Here is a 14,602-nt window from a genome sequence, read left to right as displayed (position 1 = left end):
ACTTACACAGTATGGTCGGACTTTAAAAAGGATTTTGGCAGAGATATTTTCAGCAATAAGTCACTTTGCTGTACAGTTGACCCTGTGAGACAAAGTGTTGCAAAAAAAATGTATATTTTATTCCAGGTACCCATGAGACACTTCTGCCAAATATCTGTTCAGAGCAACATTTCTCAGTTCCTTAGACTGTATTTTAGCAACATAATTAGACAGAATTATTTTCAAGTGTTTAGAAAATAATACACGCTCCTCAAGCAGATCCCATTTGTCTCTCTTAACATTTGGATTTTGCACTACTTGAACTAAATAAATGACCTCCAAAAAATGTTTTATTGGGATGCTGTCATGGTCCTGTTTTCCTGTCTGTGTTTCCCCTGTTGGGCCGGCAGATGGCGGCACTTCTGTTTTGTGTCCTGTTCCCCCCCTGTTAATTGTATGATTGTTTCATTGTCTCGTTATCCCATCATTGTTCCCACCTGTGTCTTATCCCCTCCTTCTGGTTTGATTGTTTTTTGAGTTCACCTGTGTCTTGTTACCCCTGTCTACTTAAGTTCTCTGTTCCCTTGACTCAGGTGCTGGTTCCTTGTGTTTGTTTCCTATGTCTGTTTGCAAACCACCGATTATACCTGCCTGTGTTTTGTTTGACCTGCCCTTGTGCTCTGTTTGACCTGCCCTTGTCCTCTACCTGCCTGTGTTCTGCCCTGCCCATGTTTGTGAGTTCCTCTTGTTTTCTGTTGTTTAGATATTTTTTGAGTTTGTGTTTTTGCCCTTCGTGTCCTTTTCTGTTCCCTGTTTGTTTGCCTTCCTTTCTGTAAGTAAAGTCTTTGTTAATTTTCTGTAGTAAAGTCTTTGTTAATTTTCTCCCTTTTGAGTTTCGTGTTTTTTTCCACTCTGCGCCTGGGTCCCAGCACCCGTACCGTTACAGATGCCAACTGTGTGTTAAGAGTGGGTAAAATTTTTTTTTTAATTAAATGCTTTTTTAATAATAGCTTGTTTTTTTTTTAAATTTTTTTTTTAATCATAGTAGAAACTCTTTGAAACTGCAACATATATGGATACTTTACCAATAATCCAGCGATCTTGATTGCTTAATGATCAATACTTATTTCTTACTTATTTACATATTTATGTAAGCTGCTCTTCATCTGCTAAAAGGCTAAAAAAAGTCAGTAGTAGCCACTAAATAAATAAAAAAATACACTAAGATGTGATTTGTGTATGCTTGGGAAATATCTACAAATGTACTTCCAGACAAAAGACTTGATTTTGAATTTTATATGATACTTTTTTTATACAGTACATAAAAACCTTGTAAAGCCACTCTGATCCTTTTGGAGATATTTGCAAATTGCATAATGAAAGTAAACATTTCCCTGAGAACAATGCCAATGGCAGACCTAACATGACTGCACAGAGTTACGAACTGGAAGGAAAGGTGTGTTCTCCTATAAATCCGCTTTATCGGATCTTATCAAAGTCATCCTCCTTCCAGGCAGCCCGATGTAATCTCCGTTCAGCCATTAAACAGAAGCCGTTTCATTATCACCCGACTGGAGCAAGAGGCGAACATGTGGGTGGCTTTTGTATTGTTCGTTTTAGTTATTTACTTTAATCTCTCTCTCTCTCTCTCTCTCTCTCTCTCTCTCTCTCTCTCAAATTCTAATTCAAAATGGTTTATTGGCATGAAATACAGTAGTACAGTAAATATTGCCTAAACATACATATAGAAATACAAAAAGACATTAGAGCATGAACATAAATTGAACTGAAAAATTGTTATATCTAACTGTTTAACAACAACAAACACTATGATGATGATAATGATGATAATAATAATAATAATAATAATAACAGTTATTATTATTTACTTATTAATAATATTATTCATAATTAATTCATAAATTTGGTGGTAAACCATTGTCGCTCAGATTATGGCAGGCAGAGATGTACTTTGCTGCTAATGGAGCTGTTGGCCCTTCTCCCAGCAGGATTTGTAACTTTTCACAATCTCTCTCTCTCACACACACACACACACACATGCATACAAATGTAAACAATCACACATAAACACACATGTGCATGCACGCACTCACACACACACGTACACACGCATGCACACACACAACCTCGCACAATATACTGGCTTCTTTCAATGCTTTCAGAGTTTGGACATGGTAATCCACGACACGCCTCCAGATAATATCATTTTACGGCTTACTGGGCTCACGTCCACGATCAGATTGTGCCGTATAGCACCCAGGGGAATGCCATAAATTAAAATATCACGATCCTGCCAAGCCAATGGTAAACAGATGCTGCACAATTTCACACAATCTTTGTGCTCTTTACTGTCAGGGGCTGATTTACAAAGACCTTCAGCACGCGCAATACCTTTTAGCACACACAAAACTGATAATGTAACCAATCAGTGGTGCCAAACAAATACCATGACCAATCACCGGCCATGTTATTGGTTTTGCGCATTGAGCCCTGCCCTTCGGCAAGTTTCCCTCCCCCCCTACATCTTTTGGCAACATTTTGGTCTCAGAGTCCCTGAAACACAAAGGGAACTGAAATGAAAAATAAAGAAATAAGATGCACAACGGGTTTGTGGAGAGGCAGAACCGGAGCCTAAAGACTTCGGAAAAGGTGCCGATGGCGGCGAGCACGCCGCTTCGACAGAGAGCTGGCACGCGTTAGCGCCGCAGCGGAATCCGTCCCCGACGGAACAGACATTAGGCTAATTACCCGTAAAATGACATCGATTTAGGACTTAAGTACTGGTGCGCAAAAAAAAAACAGGAAGGTCCGGCTTGCCATTTCTGGACAGGCTGATACCAAGAACTTGAGCTGATTCATTATGATGCTCACTTCACTGGTTTCACTACTGAGTAGCGCAGGTCATGATATTCTGTGCACAGGTCAACAGATTGGTGTACGCTACTGTTGACCTTGAGGTGATGCCCGGTCAGCCCCTGCCGTCCCCTTGTTCTTTGCTCAGAAGTCTTAGCTGCGCTGCTACGGTTAGCCCATAATACCCATGCTGTTGCTCATAAAACTTTAGCAGGCCAAAGTGTGGGTCCTCACTTCAACATATCATCACTTTAAATATTCCTGCACTATCTACTCTAGCTAATTATTTTAGCCCATGTGTATAATTTCCTTAATATGTCTTTGTCCCTAAGGACTGCTTGATTTTAATTTGATTTGATTTCTGTTGACTCACGACATCAGGGAGCCATTAAATACGTTTCAGCCTGGGACCAACGGGCCAAGTAAAAGCTGTCAACAGTGAGATCTGATTGCACTGCAACCCTCTGAATAGAGCAACACCTTCACACTCCCTCAAGCAAATTCTCATTTCCTCGGTGAGCCTATAGTGTGCGGTTCTGCCAGGATTTGGTGGGAATTGTAAGCTCATGTCACACACACACACACACACACACACATAGACACTCACATACACGCACACACACACACACACACGCACACATACCCACACACACAATTGTAATGGTCCTCAAGGATGCCAGATGTAATTCTGGCATCCTCGAGAACATGTCAGTTATTTATTGGTCTACTGGCACCGACTTTAAAGCTTAATATGAGAACAATGTGAGCATTTAAGTTTTTATTTCCAGTAATAGGCCTGAATCCTTTAGCATATTTTTTTTGGCAAGATGTACAGTACTTTATAAAATAAGCTTCAATAGCCGGTTAATTTTGACTTTTTTTTTTTTTTTCCGGGGTTGGGGCGTATGAAAGTGGGTCAGGGACTAGATTCAAGCATGAAAGTAAAAATTTTAATTGCTATCAAATACTCAAACCTCATTCCAATTAAATACTATGAGATTGTTAATGCAAGCCCCTATAACACATAGTCATAAATATCGCTGACAGCATTATCAAGGTTAAATTCTAATTTCATACAGATTAGGAGGCCCCGTTTTAATTTTGCCATTTTGGGGTCCTTCCCCTTCCCTGAAATCAGATACTGACAGCTACTATAGATAATGAACCTATAGCAGTTCTGAGACAAAAAATAGAATTAAAAAATTATGCAGATAACTAAAAGCAGTGAAATTTTTCAAGGGTTTTCCCAAAACCTCTCCAAATTGCACATTTGATATTTGTTTTGAACACATTATCTACTCCACAAAACAAGTCATATATTACGCAAAATTACAAAATATAAAAACAAAATTATATATTTGTAACAGAGGAGCAACAATTCTATCATGGTTTTGAGTATCAATATCTTACAAGAATTAACATTATGTTGAATGCTGATATATGTATTTTAGCTGGTAGGAATTATAACTGAAAACTAATATTAGTTTGGGTTGAACTCGAGTTCACAGTTACTCGTTACTCACATTGCCAGAGTCCGTTAGAAGCTTATAGAAAAGAGTATGTGTGGCAGCTGCATCAGTCGATTGTAGCTTGCAGATGCGAGTGTGTTGTTCACTGTCCAAACATTAGTGTCAATCACTTGGAAAGTTTCCGATGTGAAATCGTAATTCTGAAAAAAAAAAAAATTTGCGCTATTGACACAAAAAGCACAAGAAACAGTGTGAAGCTACTTGCCGAACTTGGTAGATCTAGCTGAAAAGGTGTAGGGGGAGTAAAATACAGAATGTTGGTGAGGAATAAGAGGAAATAACAACAACGCTAAATTTGCTTTTTAATGTTAGCCCCACATGGCGACCAGTGGTTGAAACAATGGACATCATCATGGCAGTTTGACTGTATCACAGAGTCTTGATTATGGCAGAAGAAGGCCTCTGACTGAACCTTCCAACACCTCTGTAGACCAGCATTGTTTCTGAACCTTTCAAGCATTCAAACAACTCATTATGTAAAAGCATGCCCTTGCTTTTGAACAATGAGAACACGATTATGGCAAAGTTTCAACGTTCTGACAGGTTCCATATGAGATACACATCTCAACCACTTTAGCGGGAAACTACTCTATTGCATTTTTAAAACGACATAAACTGAAATCGGAGATGAGAAAGTTCAACCATGTGTAAACAGTATAAAAACCACAGAGCTGCTGAAATTATGTCCTTGTTTTCACCTGGGAGGATCAAGTAATAGGATCAGCACAGTCAAAACACTTTGCAGTTTTGTGCGTCAGAAATGCCAGTAAATGAATTGAATTGAGTGTGTGATATCTGTGGTGACATTCACCGCACCTATCACATATCACCTTGAGTTTCTTTTATCCTCTCGCCAACACTTTGCCCCAGTAGATTATGTGAGAAGATAGCGGGCATTTTAAAGCACAATGCAAACTTCACAGGCTTGGCCCATCAAATGTAGAATTTATAGTTTGAGATTCAGTGATTCATTGTGTGTATGTTTGTAAACTAGAATTGTAATACAATACCTATGTAATCTCTGCTGCCTATATGCTAATGGTAAACCAATATAAAACACAATGGCAAAATAAAAATAGAAAGGGGAGAAACATATATTATGTGTCATGTTTTTATATATACATATACATATTATACATGTGCTTGTGTGCACGTGTGTGTGTGTGTGTGTGTGTGTGTGCATGTGCTTGCTTCAGAGTGAGTTCCCAGCTATGCCAGACTCTGAAGCTTGATGGATGCAAAGTATCTGTTTGTGATCCAAAATTATTTTTATTTTATATTACTTCTCAGAAAAATGACTCCCAAATACAGAACATGCTGTGAAAACACAGTTTAGAGGACACATGTGTAAATGTAAAGTCTCCCAAAGGAATGTCTTTGTGAAGAAGGACCACCCAAAGACTAACACCCCCCACTTCAAGCCAGCATTTGATGGACTGAGCAGCCGGAGTAATACGATACAAAATAACGCAAAAAACAAATACAAAATGATGTGTGGGTGGAATCGTTATGGAATCCACAAGTGAGAGTCACAGATACTGCACCTTGTTTCCAGGGAACCTTAAAAAAAAACATATCATCATATCTACTGAGGTTGCCAGCAATTTGGTTACCTTAAGCCTGAAATGGCTCTGCCTTTCCCAGGACTTGAACCTGCAATCTCTGTGAGCATGAACCCCTTTCTCTAACCCTCATTTCACTCTAGCCTCCACTTGTGTGACTCACTCTCTCCATTTGTACGACTGCTATGCTTCAGCTGTTTCTTGCTTTCTGGGGAAGTATGTCCCAGAAGGAACGTGTGAGAATTCTGAGAAAAGAGGGTGTTGACCACAGACGAGATGTGTAGTAGAGTGTGGTACAGTATCCAGTGAGTGACTTTAAACAAGCGTGAGCTAATGGCTTAAAAATGGCAGTAATTACAAAGGAATTACGAAGTGCAGCCAGTAATTAGCACAAATGAAATACTAACTCATTACAAACCATTCACATTCACTACAGATAAGAAAATAAGAAAACACTTTAAGCATGTGCTTTACTGCACAAAGGCTGGGGGAAGCTCGACCACCAGCAATCTATTCTGGGTCAAAGAGACACTTTAGATGAAGCTGGACAAATTGTAGGGATCCTGAATGTGTATTGGAGAGGACAGAATAGTCCCTCCGATGCATTTAACTGTGTGATTGGTCAGTATGATTACAGGCATCTCTTGTAGTTTAGCAGTTGTCCTTGTCCACCCCTGCACAGAGTTAGTACAGATACAGAATGAAACTATGACACAAAAAAGCTGATGTCCATGTCAATGGGAGGGAAGTGTCAAATAGAAAATGACACTGGCAATGCAGTCTCATAACACAGTAATGCAGGACCGGGCTATCAAGAGCAGGTGGAGAATTTTGCAGCACAGAATCTCATCAATTTCCAGTAAAAAAAAGAAAAGAAAAAAAACATTACAGGCCAGGGCTTGAATATTTATCCCATCTGGGAAATTGTGATTTTTCTCACAAAAACATTCATGTCCCCCCAGGTGGGACCTTGACAGGAAAAAAAATCCCTTCTGTCCAATATGACTCTTTTTCACATTATTTCTGACTGTTTGGCTGGTATATTCTGAGTGAATCCTATGTGTGCGAAAACGTCTGCTGTTACTTCACTCTGGTAACCACCTAAATCTATCATTTGCGGATGGGAGTTTTTCTATGTGTATTTTTAAAAATATAAGTATATTACATTTTGTTGTTAAGTGCCCGTCATTATAGCTATATCTATAACATTTAACATACATTTACACCATTTGTTAGACGATCTTATCTTATCCAGATCAGCTTTTAAAAGCGCTTTGAATTATAGTACAAGATAGCTTCACAGCCATGTATTTAGCTAAGCATCTCAATGCTGGTCTGGTTACTTTCAAGTTCTGTCATACCTATTTTTCCACCAGGTATGATGTCGTCTGACCAATTCAAACCCTTGCAGGATTTTTGTCGTGGCTCAGAGACAGGAAGGACAGCCTTCTGTGCAGAGTATAATGCAAATGGAACTCGTGCCTCTCAGAGGTTGCAGGTTTGATTTCCAGGTGAGGCATTGCTGATGTAAAAAAAAAAAAGTTGTACTTAAATTACTTCAGGAAAACTTCTAGCTAATAGATTGTGTGCAAGGAATGTACGTCATTCTACATGAGACCATGTGCTAAATGGATAAATGTAAATGTACGTGCTTCACTTTGCGAAAAATTGAGCTGGTGAGGAAATTAAGCAGGAGCAATTTGTTGGTATGGCAACAAAGATTCTGTGCTGAATCTCTGAGGTGGCCTTCCATGTATGACAATTCGCACAGCACCACATAGGAGCTGGGGGAGGCGGGACCTAGAGATCTGACATCTGGGCACTCACTTGCTGTGAAGAAGAGGGTTCCAGATGTGTGTGACAGATGTGGAAATAGGCCAAGCCTGTGCAAATGAGGCAGGTTCCACTTGAGCCAAATAGGCACAGTTCCATTGGGAAAATATAGTACAAATATAGTATCTTTCCTCTGTCTGCTATCTTTAACCACATCTGTGATTTCAGCTGCCTAATGTAATTTTGTCTCTATCTGTACTGCCCCCAAGCACCAGAATCATCTCCACAAATGCATTTAACAATTGAGAAGTTTTTGCACGTTTTGCCTCAATTCAGCAACAGTGAAAATTAGCAGGGCTTTCATGGAGATTTTCACATGTTTCATAGAGATTAAAAATACGGATCACAGAAATGATGTCATATTTGTCCTGCCAGCAGAACGAGGAACAGAAGGCTGAGTGAAGTTGAAAAAAAATCAAGCGTAGACTGCTTCTAGGAAGCATTTTCCGCGTTAATGTACTAAAAAGCCTACTGTACCAGGCCTTAGCTGAAGCGAAGACCCTTCTCAATATCCGACTTGACACTGTGCCGGTTGCCAGGAAAACAAGACAGGAGCAAATGAAAGTTCATAAGGGCAATATGGTCCATACCCATCCCATACTTCATGAAAATACAGATAATAAAGCCTGATTATTTGATAAATGCTGGGTAGGGAGCTTACAAGACAAACCTCTAATATAGTCACTCCTATATTGCGTGCGTGCGCACACACGCACACACACACACAAACACACGCACACACATGCAATTTTAATTGCTTGCGGTATTGTTTAAATTTTTACGTTTTTCAACAATTCTTTTTGAAGAGGCGCAACCACCCAGCTGCATGCCTTCAGGTGCTGAAGGTAAGATTATGTGCTATTAAATTGTCATCTACTGATGACTCACAGATGGAGGTGACGCATAAATTAAGCAGTAGGAAACACGCCATGGATCTCAATGGTCTAGAGACCTAATGCTCTTGCATTAAAAGAATCCAGATAAAGCCGTGCCTTTTTAAAAGGATTGCAGGGCTTCACGCACCTGCCCTGTCAGTTATAATAATAGCTATAATTCAAACTGTTAGTACTGGTTTGAACTTCTTGGTTAGAGTTTGCACACACTGGGTGTGATTTGACCTAGTTTCAATATCACCACCCTGCTAATTGTGTACAAGGTGGAGAAAGCAGCAACAGGAATGTGTTGTGTTTGATAACAGTTTAATATACGAGATGTGGCAGAAATAATGCTAAATCCCTTTCACCCCTGTCAGGCTTCAGGCTCTAATGGGCCTCAGCTTATGTAAGAAAAGTTAATGTGAAGGATACGTTTCTTTTTATAACACTGACTATGAATGGTCTTTCATATGAATAGTACAACTGCTTCATATGCAGTACACATACATGCGTAAATACTTATGTCAATTACTGCAAAAGGGCATAAGATGTGTTTCTGTCACCGCTATTGCAGGTAGTGACATTATCATGATATAGCAAGTGATACACACTAAGGGCCAGTTTCATGGGCACATATTAAATTTAATCCTGGACTAAATTGAGTTTTGTAAGGAGACTCGACATTCAAAATTGAATTTAGTCTAGGACTAGGCCTAATTTGTGTCTGTGAAACTGGCCCTGTCCTTTTTAATATTCAGTTATTGATAAAAGCATTCACGATTGCCTATGCAGTGCCAATTAAGTTGTTGAGTAGTGTATGAGTAATGTAGAACATACTGCTCTTAAAAAGGACCATTCATAGAATGATTTATACATTTTTTAAGAACAGCTATCATTGTTCATTTCATTATTTCATACTTACCAATAACAGCGTACACTTTAAAACACAGTTTTCATTTAAATTCTGGGTGAAACCTTACACGGTTGAATCTTATAGTACAGCATTTTCCATACTTTCCCAAGGAATTATTACCCATCCCTTACCTTTTTATTCCAGTGATATAGGAATAAATGGTGCCTTCTGTTTGGAAAGCAGAGCTTTTTTTATTTTTCATTTTACAGAGCTGCTCTTGCGGTACTTTCAGCATGCATTTCTGCTGCACTGTAATTGAAATGATCCTTTTTCAGCCCAGAGGAAATCTCTGGCGTCTTTTCTTTCAAAAGCCTGGAAGGCGCGGTTGATTGATATTGATTTCATGTTGCGAAGCCGATATTAGGAGCTATTTAGTTTCCGTTTCTCCTCCAGGCATGAGCTCTGGTTTCATTTCTCAGGAGGAGTCAATCCAGTGCAACAGAAAGGCCCTGGGACTGGCTTCATGGGTTCATGTTATCAAGCACATCCTTCCTGTTATGTCACAGAGCCAGGACAGAATCGAGCAGAAGCCCTGTGCCGTATGATGCTAATGAAAAGGAAAAAATGAGAACAAAATGGCCGAAAGGCAGTAAACTTCCAGTTTGCTATATCTTGTTACGGCTGTCTCTTCTGGGTCATTCTGGTGAATCCCCTCTCTCTCTCTTTCAGGGCATGCCCCCGCCCCCACCTTTGCCATGACAACAAAGTGAAGCATCACATCCCACTGATGTGCGGTACATGGTTGTTTGCGTTTTTGTGCTTTTAAGGTTTAAGGTACAGGTGCAAACAGTGTATCCAGTGTATGTCTGAGCATTGCACATGCAAAATTATACAAACTGCTCTGAGAATAACTTCGGGCACAGGGAGTGAACGGCATCTAAGTACTTCCTGTTTGCCCTACACAGTGGATCAGTACTTCAACCTCCCTTTAAAAAATGTGACCACTGGTGTCAAAGTAACTGTTTGCACTTTATTGCATCATTTGCATCAATTGTAAAGCGCTTTGGATAAAAGCGCTATATAAATGCAGTCCATTTACCATTTATTCATAAACTTTCACTGTAAAGAGGAGGTAAACAGGTAGGTGTAAGGCCTCCATGCTGAATGTTAATCTCCAAAAAAAAGACCAACCTGTAAAGTAGAAACCTGAAAGTGATACAACTGCAACAACTTTCAGTTCACGTAATAAACCGTCAATTAATAACAATGAAACCTCAATGCAAGCCTGGATATGTAGTCCATCCTGTTGATGATCAAAGGTTTCGAATGAGGTGTACATGCAGAACATGGTGCTGCTATGAATTACGCATTAAATTTAATGTTCATTTGGCAGGTGCCTTTATGCAAAGTGACTTACAATGCTGTTATGACAAGATACTGGAAATGCACATGACACAATTTCATAAGAATTGCAGGATCAGGGACAGGTTCTTCAGTGCATATTAAACATTTACCCGTCTCCGTTTGTCTGTTCCCAGGACTACATTACACAAATATAAAGTCATTGATAAGGGTTTATGTGCAAGAGTGGGCTGCAGGCATTGTTAAATCGTTCCCTTATCTGAAAATCTTCCATGCCCAGAGGGGAATTTTCTTCGAGGAAGCAGGTCTGGGGACAAGCCTCCACAAGTCTGAGAAGTATGTTGCGTTTTACAGAGAAGGCACTTTCCCTCATTTGATAATCAAAGGATTTCGGCTGAATCGAAACCTAAGCGCCCGTGCTTGGCATCTCTCCACTGGTCTCCTTAATCCTCCTCGATTGTGTGTGAACACATATTAACAACCGCATAAGTGCGTCTGCTCTCACCTCAGGCACTGAGTTTACTCAGCTGGGACTACGTCTGGCGAACAGGTGCTCTCCTGACTGGGTCCCGTAGCGCGTTAAGCGTTAAGCGCTTAGGACAAACTGGTATTTACCACTGTTCAAGCACACAGAGTAGTGAACACTGATACTGAGTCAGCTTCTTTAATTACTTTCATTTTTATTTCACCTAATTATTTTGTTTTGTTCCTTTATTTTTGGCTCTAGCCAAAGCTGGCCGCTAAATTGGCCTCATTGGGTGATTTCATGGCCATTATGAGGATTGTTGTTAAGTTTTGTGTGCAAGAGTTATTTTTGGACTGAAGACCTTAGTAATTACTTGCTCATGATTCTAGGGCCTAGCAAATGTTTTATGAACCTTCCACTCCCACCTCAGTCATTCCAGGAGAAAAGTTATGAAGTATTTTATGCAAATAGACAATTGATAGCTGTTCTTAAAAAATGTATAAATCATTCTATGCATAAAAATCCCCCTCACGCCATGCCTAATAAATAAATAAATGAAAAAGAAACAGGGATTGTGATTGGCTCTTCAGTGAAACGTCACAACTGTCCACAAAGCGTCGCTGACAATGCTATCACTTACCGCTAATCTCAGAGAGAACCCTTATCAGAAGGTCCTAGCCCAGAATTGTGCAATATCTGGCCCACTGCCACCTGTTTGGCTTGATCTTGCTTTGTTGAACTGCTGTGACATGATTTACTGGTACTGATTCTGTACGGAACCATCTGTGGCTGGCAGCCCCACAGGGCAACATGCTATTGGCTCTAGTGTCACCTAAAAATGGCAGGTTTTCAGCCAGGATGAAGCAACTTACTGCACACCAGCGCCCCCTATTGCCATACAGGCAAAATGTCCTCCAAATAAAAGATAGTTTGTCTTGCAGCTTACAGTCAATAGACTTTGATTAATTGCAGACTTGTAGTAATTAAGTAATTTGCAGCCCTCTAGGTTTACCATGAATAATAAAACTCATTTGCTGTCATTGGGGACTTGCAATTAATTAAGTTTATTTTGAATGTCATTGAACAAATGCCAGCTGGGTGCTTGTTATTATTTGTTGGGAATACACTTGTGATCTTATCTGTGATGATTCAGCCTGGCCAAGGGCAGTTGTAAATGTTGGGCCTAGAAAGCAAAGTTCTGAATAATCCTAATTAAGAAAGCCAAGCAGCTATTTAAAACAACAGGGTGACTGAGAGCCAATCATATTTCATTATTTTTGAACGCTTTGTGTATGAATGTGTTCTAAGTCATTTAAGTTATGCAGTTTCACAGGCCAGGATTGAAAAACAAATGTATTTATGGAAATTGAAAGTGGCTGCGACAAGTGTTTTTGAACAATATGGCACTTGAAAACCACCAGAGTATTTTTTAAAAAGGCATTTCAAAATGGTTTCGCAACAAGAGTTATTAGGGAAATGAGTCCTGTATTGTTTTAGATTTCTCTTACTGCCACTTTATTAAAACTATTTTGATTGCTGCAGACCTGGCTATGATGAGTCATTAAAAAATCACACTGACCGTCTGAGGTGAGTAGCAGATAGGCATTTTGAATACATATCAGCTGTTGTCTGTCTCATAGAACTGGTCTATTGTTAACAGACATGTCCAGGTTTAGTTTTTGATTTGATTTAATATATTTCTTGGACTAAGGCTGAAAGGCTTTGGGTTATTTATGCTTACATTACAGTAAAATAGATATTAGTCATGTGCTGATCCAATAAGCATCCAGAGCCTATTCGGACTCTTCATTCAAGATATACATATTTCAATGGCTTGCAAATTCTGGAATACCACAGAAAAGTCATTATCACTCATTAGCGGATTTCGACTCGAATGAATACTGTCTTTCAGGCACTGCCATGCTGCTGTTAGAAGAGAAATGGCTCGAAAGGATGATACCTCATTCGGGCATCACAGGGCCTAGATTCTTATCATCTGATTGGCTTTGCTCTGAATCTCTAGTCTTTAGCGCTTTAGCTGACTGTCTGTCTAGAAGTAAAATGGCGGAAGAAGATGATTGTGCATCCAGGATTGTGATATCGTATAGTGTGACCTGTAAAACCATACTAAGTTGGATTTATTGATATTATGGGAGGAAAAGATATAGGATCATCGAAGATTTAGTCAACTACCGACTTCCCAGTGATATGAAACAGAAAATGAGTATGGTAAAGGCCAAATGTTTTATTCCTGAGTGTGGGAAGAGTTGTGGTGTGGGGGGTTGGGGGGGGGGGATTGGGGGTGGGGTTTACTGGACACAAATACTGAAGACTAAATGCCGAATGTGTGCTAGGATAGAGAGATCTCTGTTTTCACAAGCCCTTCTCCTTCGGGGCAGGACTGGGCGGAGGGGTGTCAATGATATGGGTCAACAGCAGGTCAGTGGGATGGGGGTCCTTTAAGGGGGGGTGGGTGACTGGAAAAAAACAAGCATTTTATGCCTGGATTAAATCCACTTTCTTCCTCATCTTTGACTGGAAATTGAAGTGTTTTTAACAGTCACAGACTAGTAAGGGGATTTTGGGGTGCCACTGGACTCCACCCACCCCAATGACATTTAATTGTCAGAAGTGGAAATGTATTTGAAACAGCGTAAGCCTAGTTTCAGAGTTGCATTGCCAGACATAATAAATCAGCTGGGGGGGAAACAAACTTGTTCGTTCACAAATATTTTTGAAACCCTAACTTTCACAAAGCAGGATTTGAGTTTGAATTTGAGGGGGGGATTCAAGGGCTGGGGACTGGGAGGGGTCACTGGGGATAACATGATTTACCCAATTAGGACATGTTCCTGGATCAATATCCCTTGTTGTTCTTGGAACAACATTCCTACTAACCAATCATTAATCCCTGATGTCATCAGTGCTATGCTGAACAGCCTTTCACTCCTGAGCCATTTCAAAATTCGGCACACATTGATGAAATCAGAGTACAATGCTAATAGGAATGGTGTTCCAGGAACAATAATAGAGATGTTGATCCAGGAGCATATCCTACTTGCCTAAATCACATTGTGCGGGTCACTGGAGTCTGAGGGAGGTATCTGCCAGTGCCCAATCCCTGACTCAAAACCAGGCCATGTGTTTGCAGCATCTGAATAAAGAAGCCACAGTTTTTTTTTTTAATTGGTTAACTGCAGCCTGATCGGTTCTAAAAAGTTTTAGCAAGCGTTGTCACAGGGGAATGTTTGAGTTGGACTGAATCACAC

This window comes from Anguilla rostrata, chromosome 10, assembly GCF_018555375.3.
Source record: "Anguilla rostrata isolate EN2019 chromosome 10, ASM1855537v3, whole genome shotgun sequence".
Lineage (NCBI taxonomy): Eukaryota > Metazoa > Chordata > Actinopteri > Anguilliformes > Anguillidae > Anguilla > Anguilla rostrata.
Note: the sequence above shows the minus strand (reverse complement) of the source record.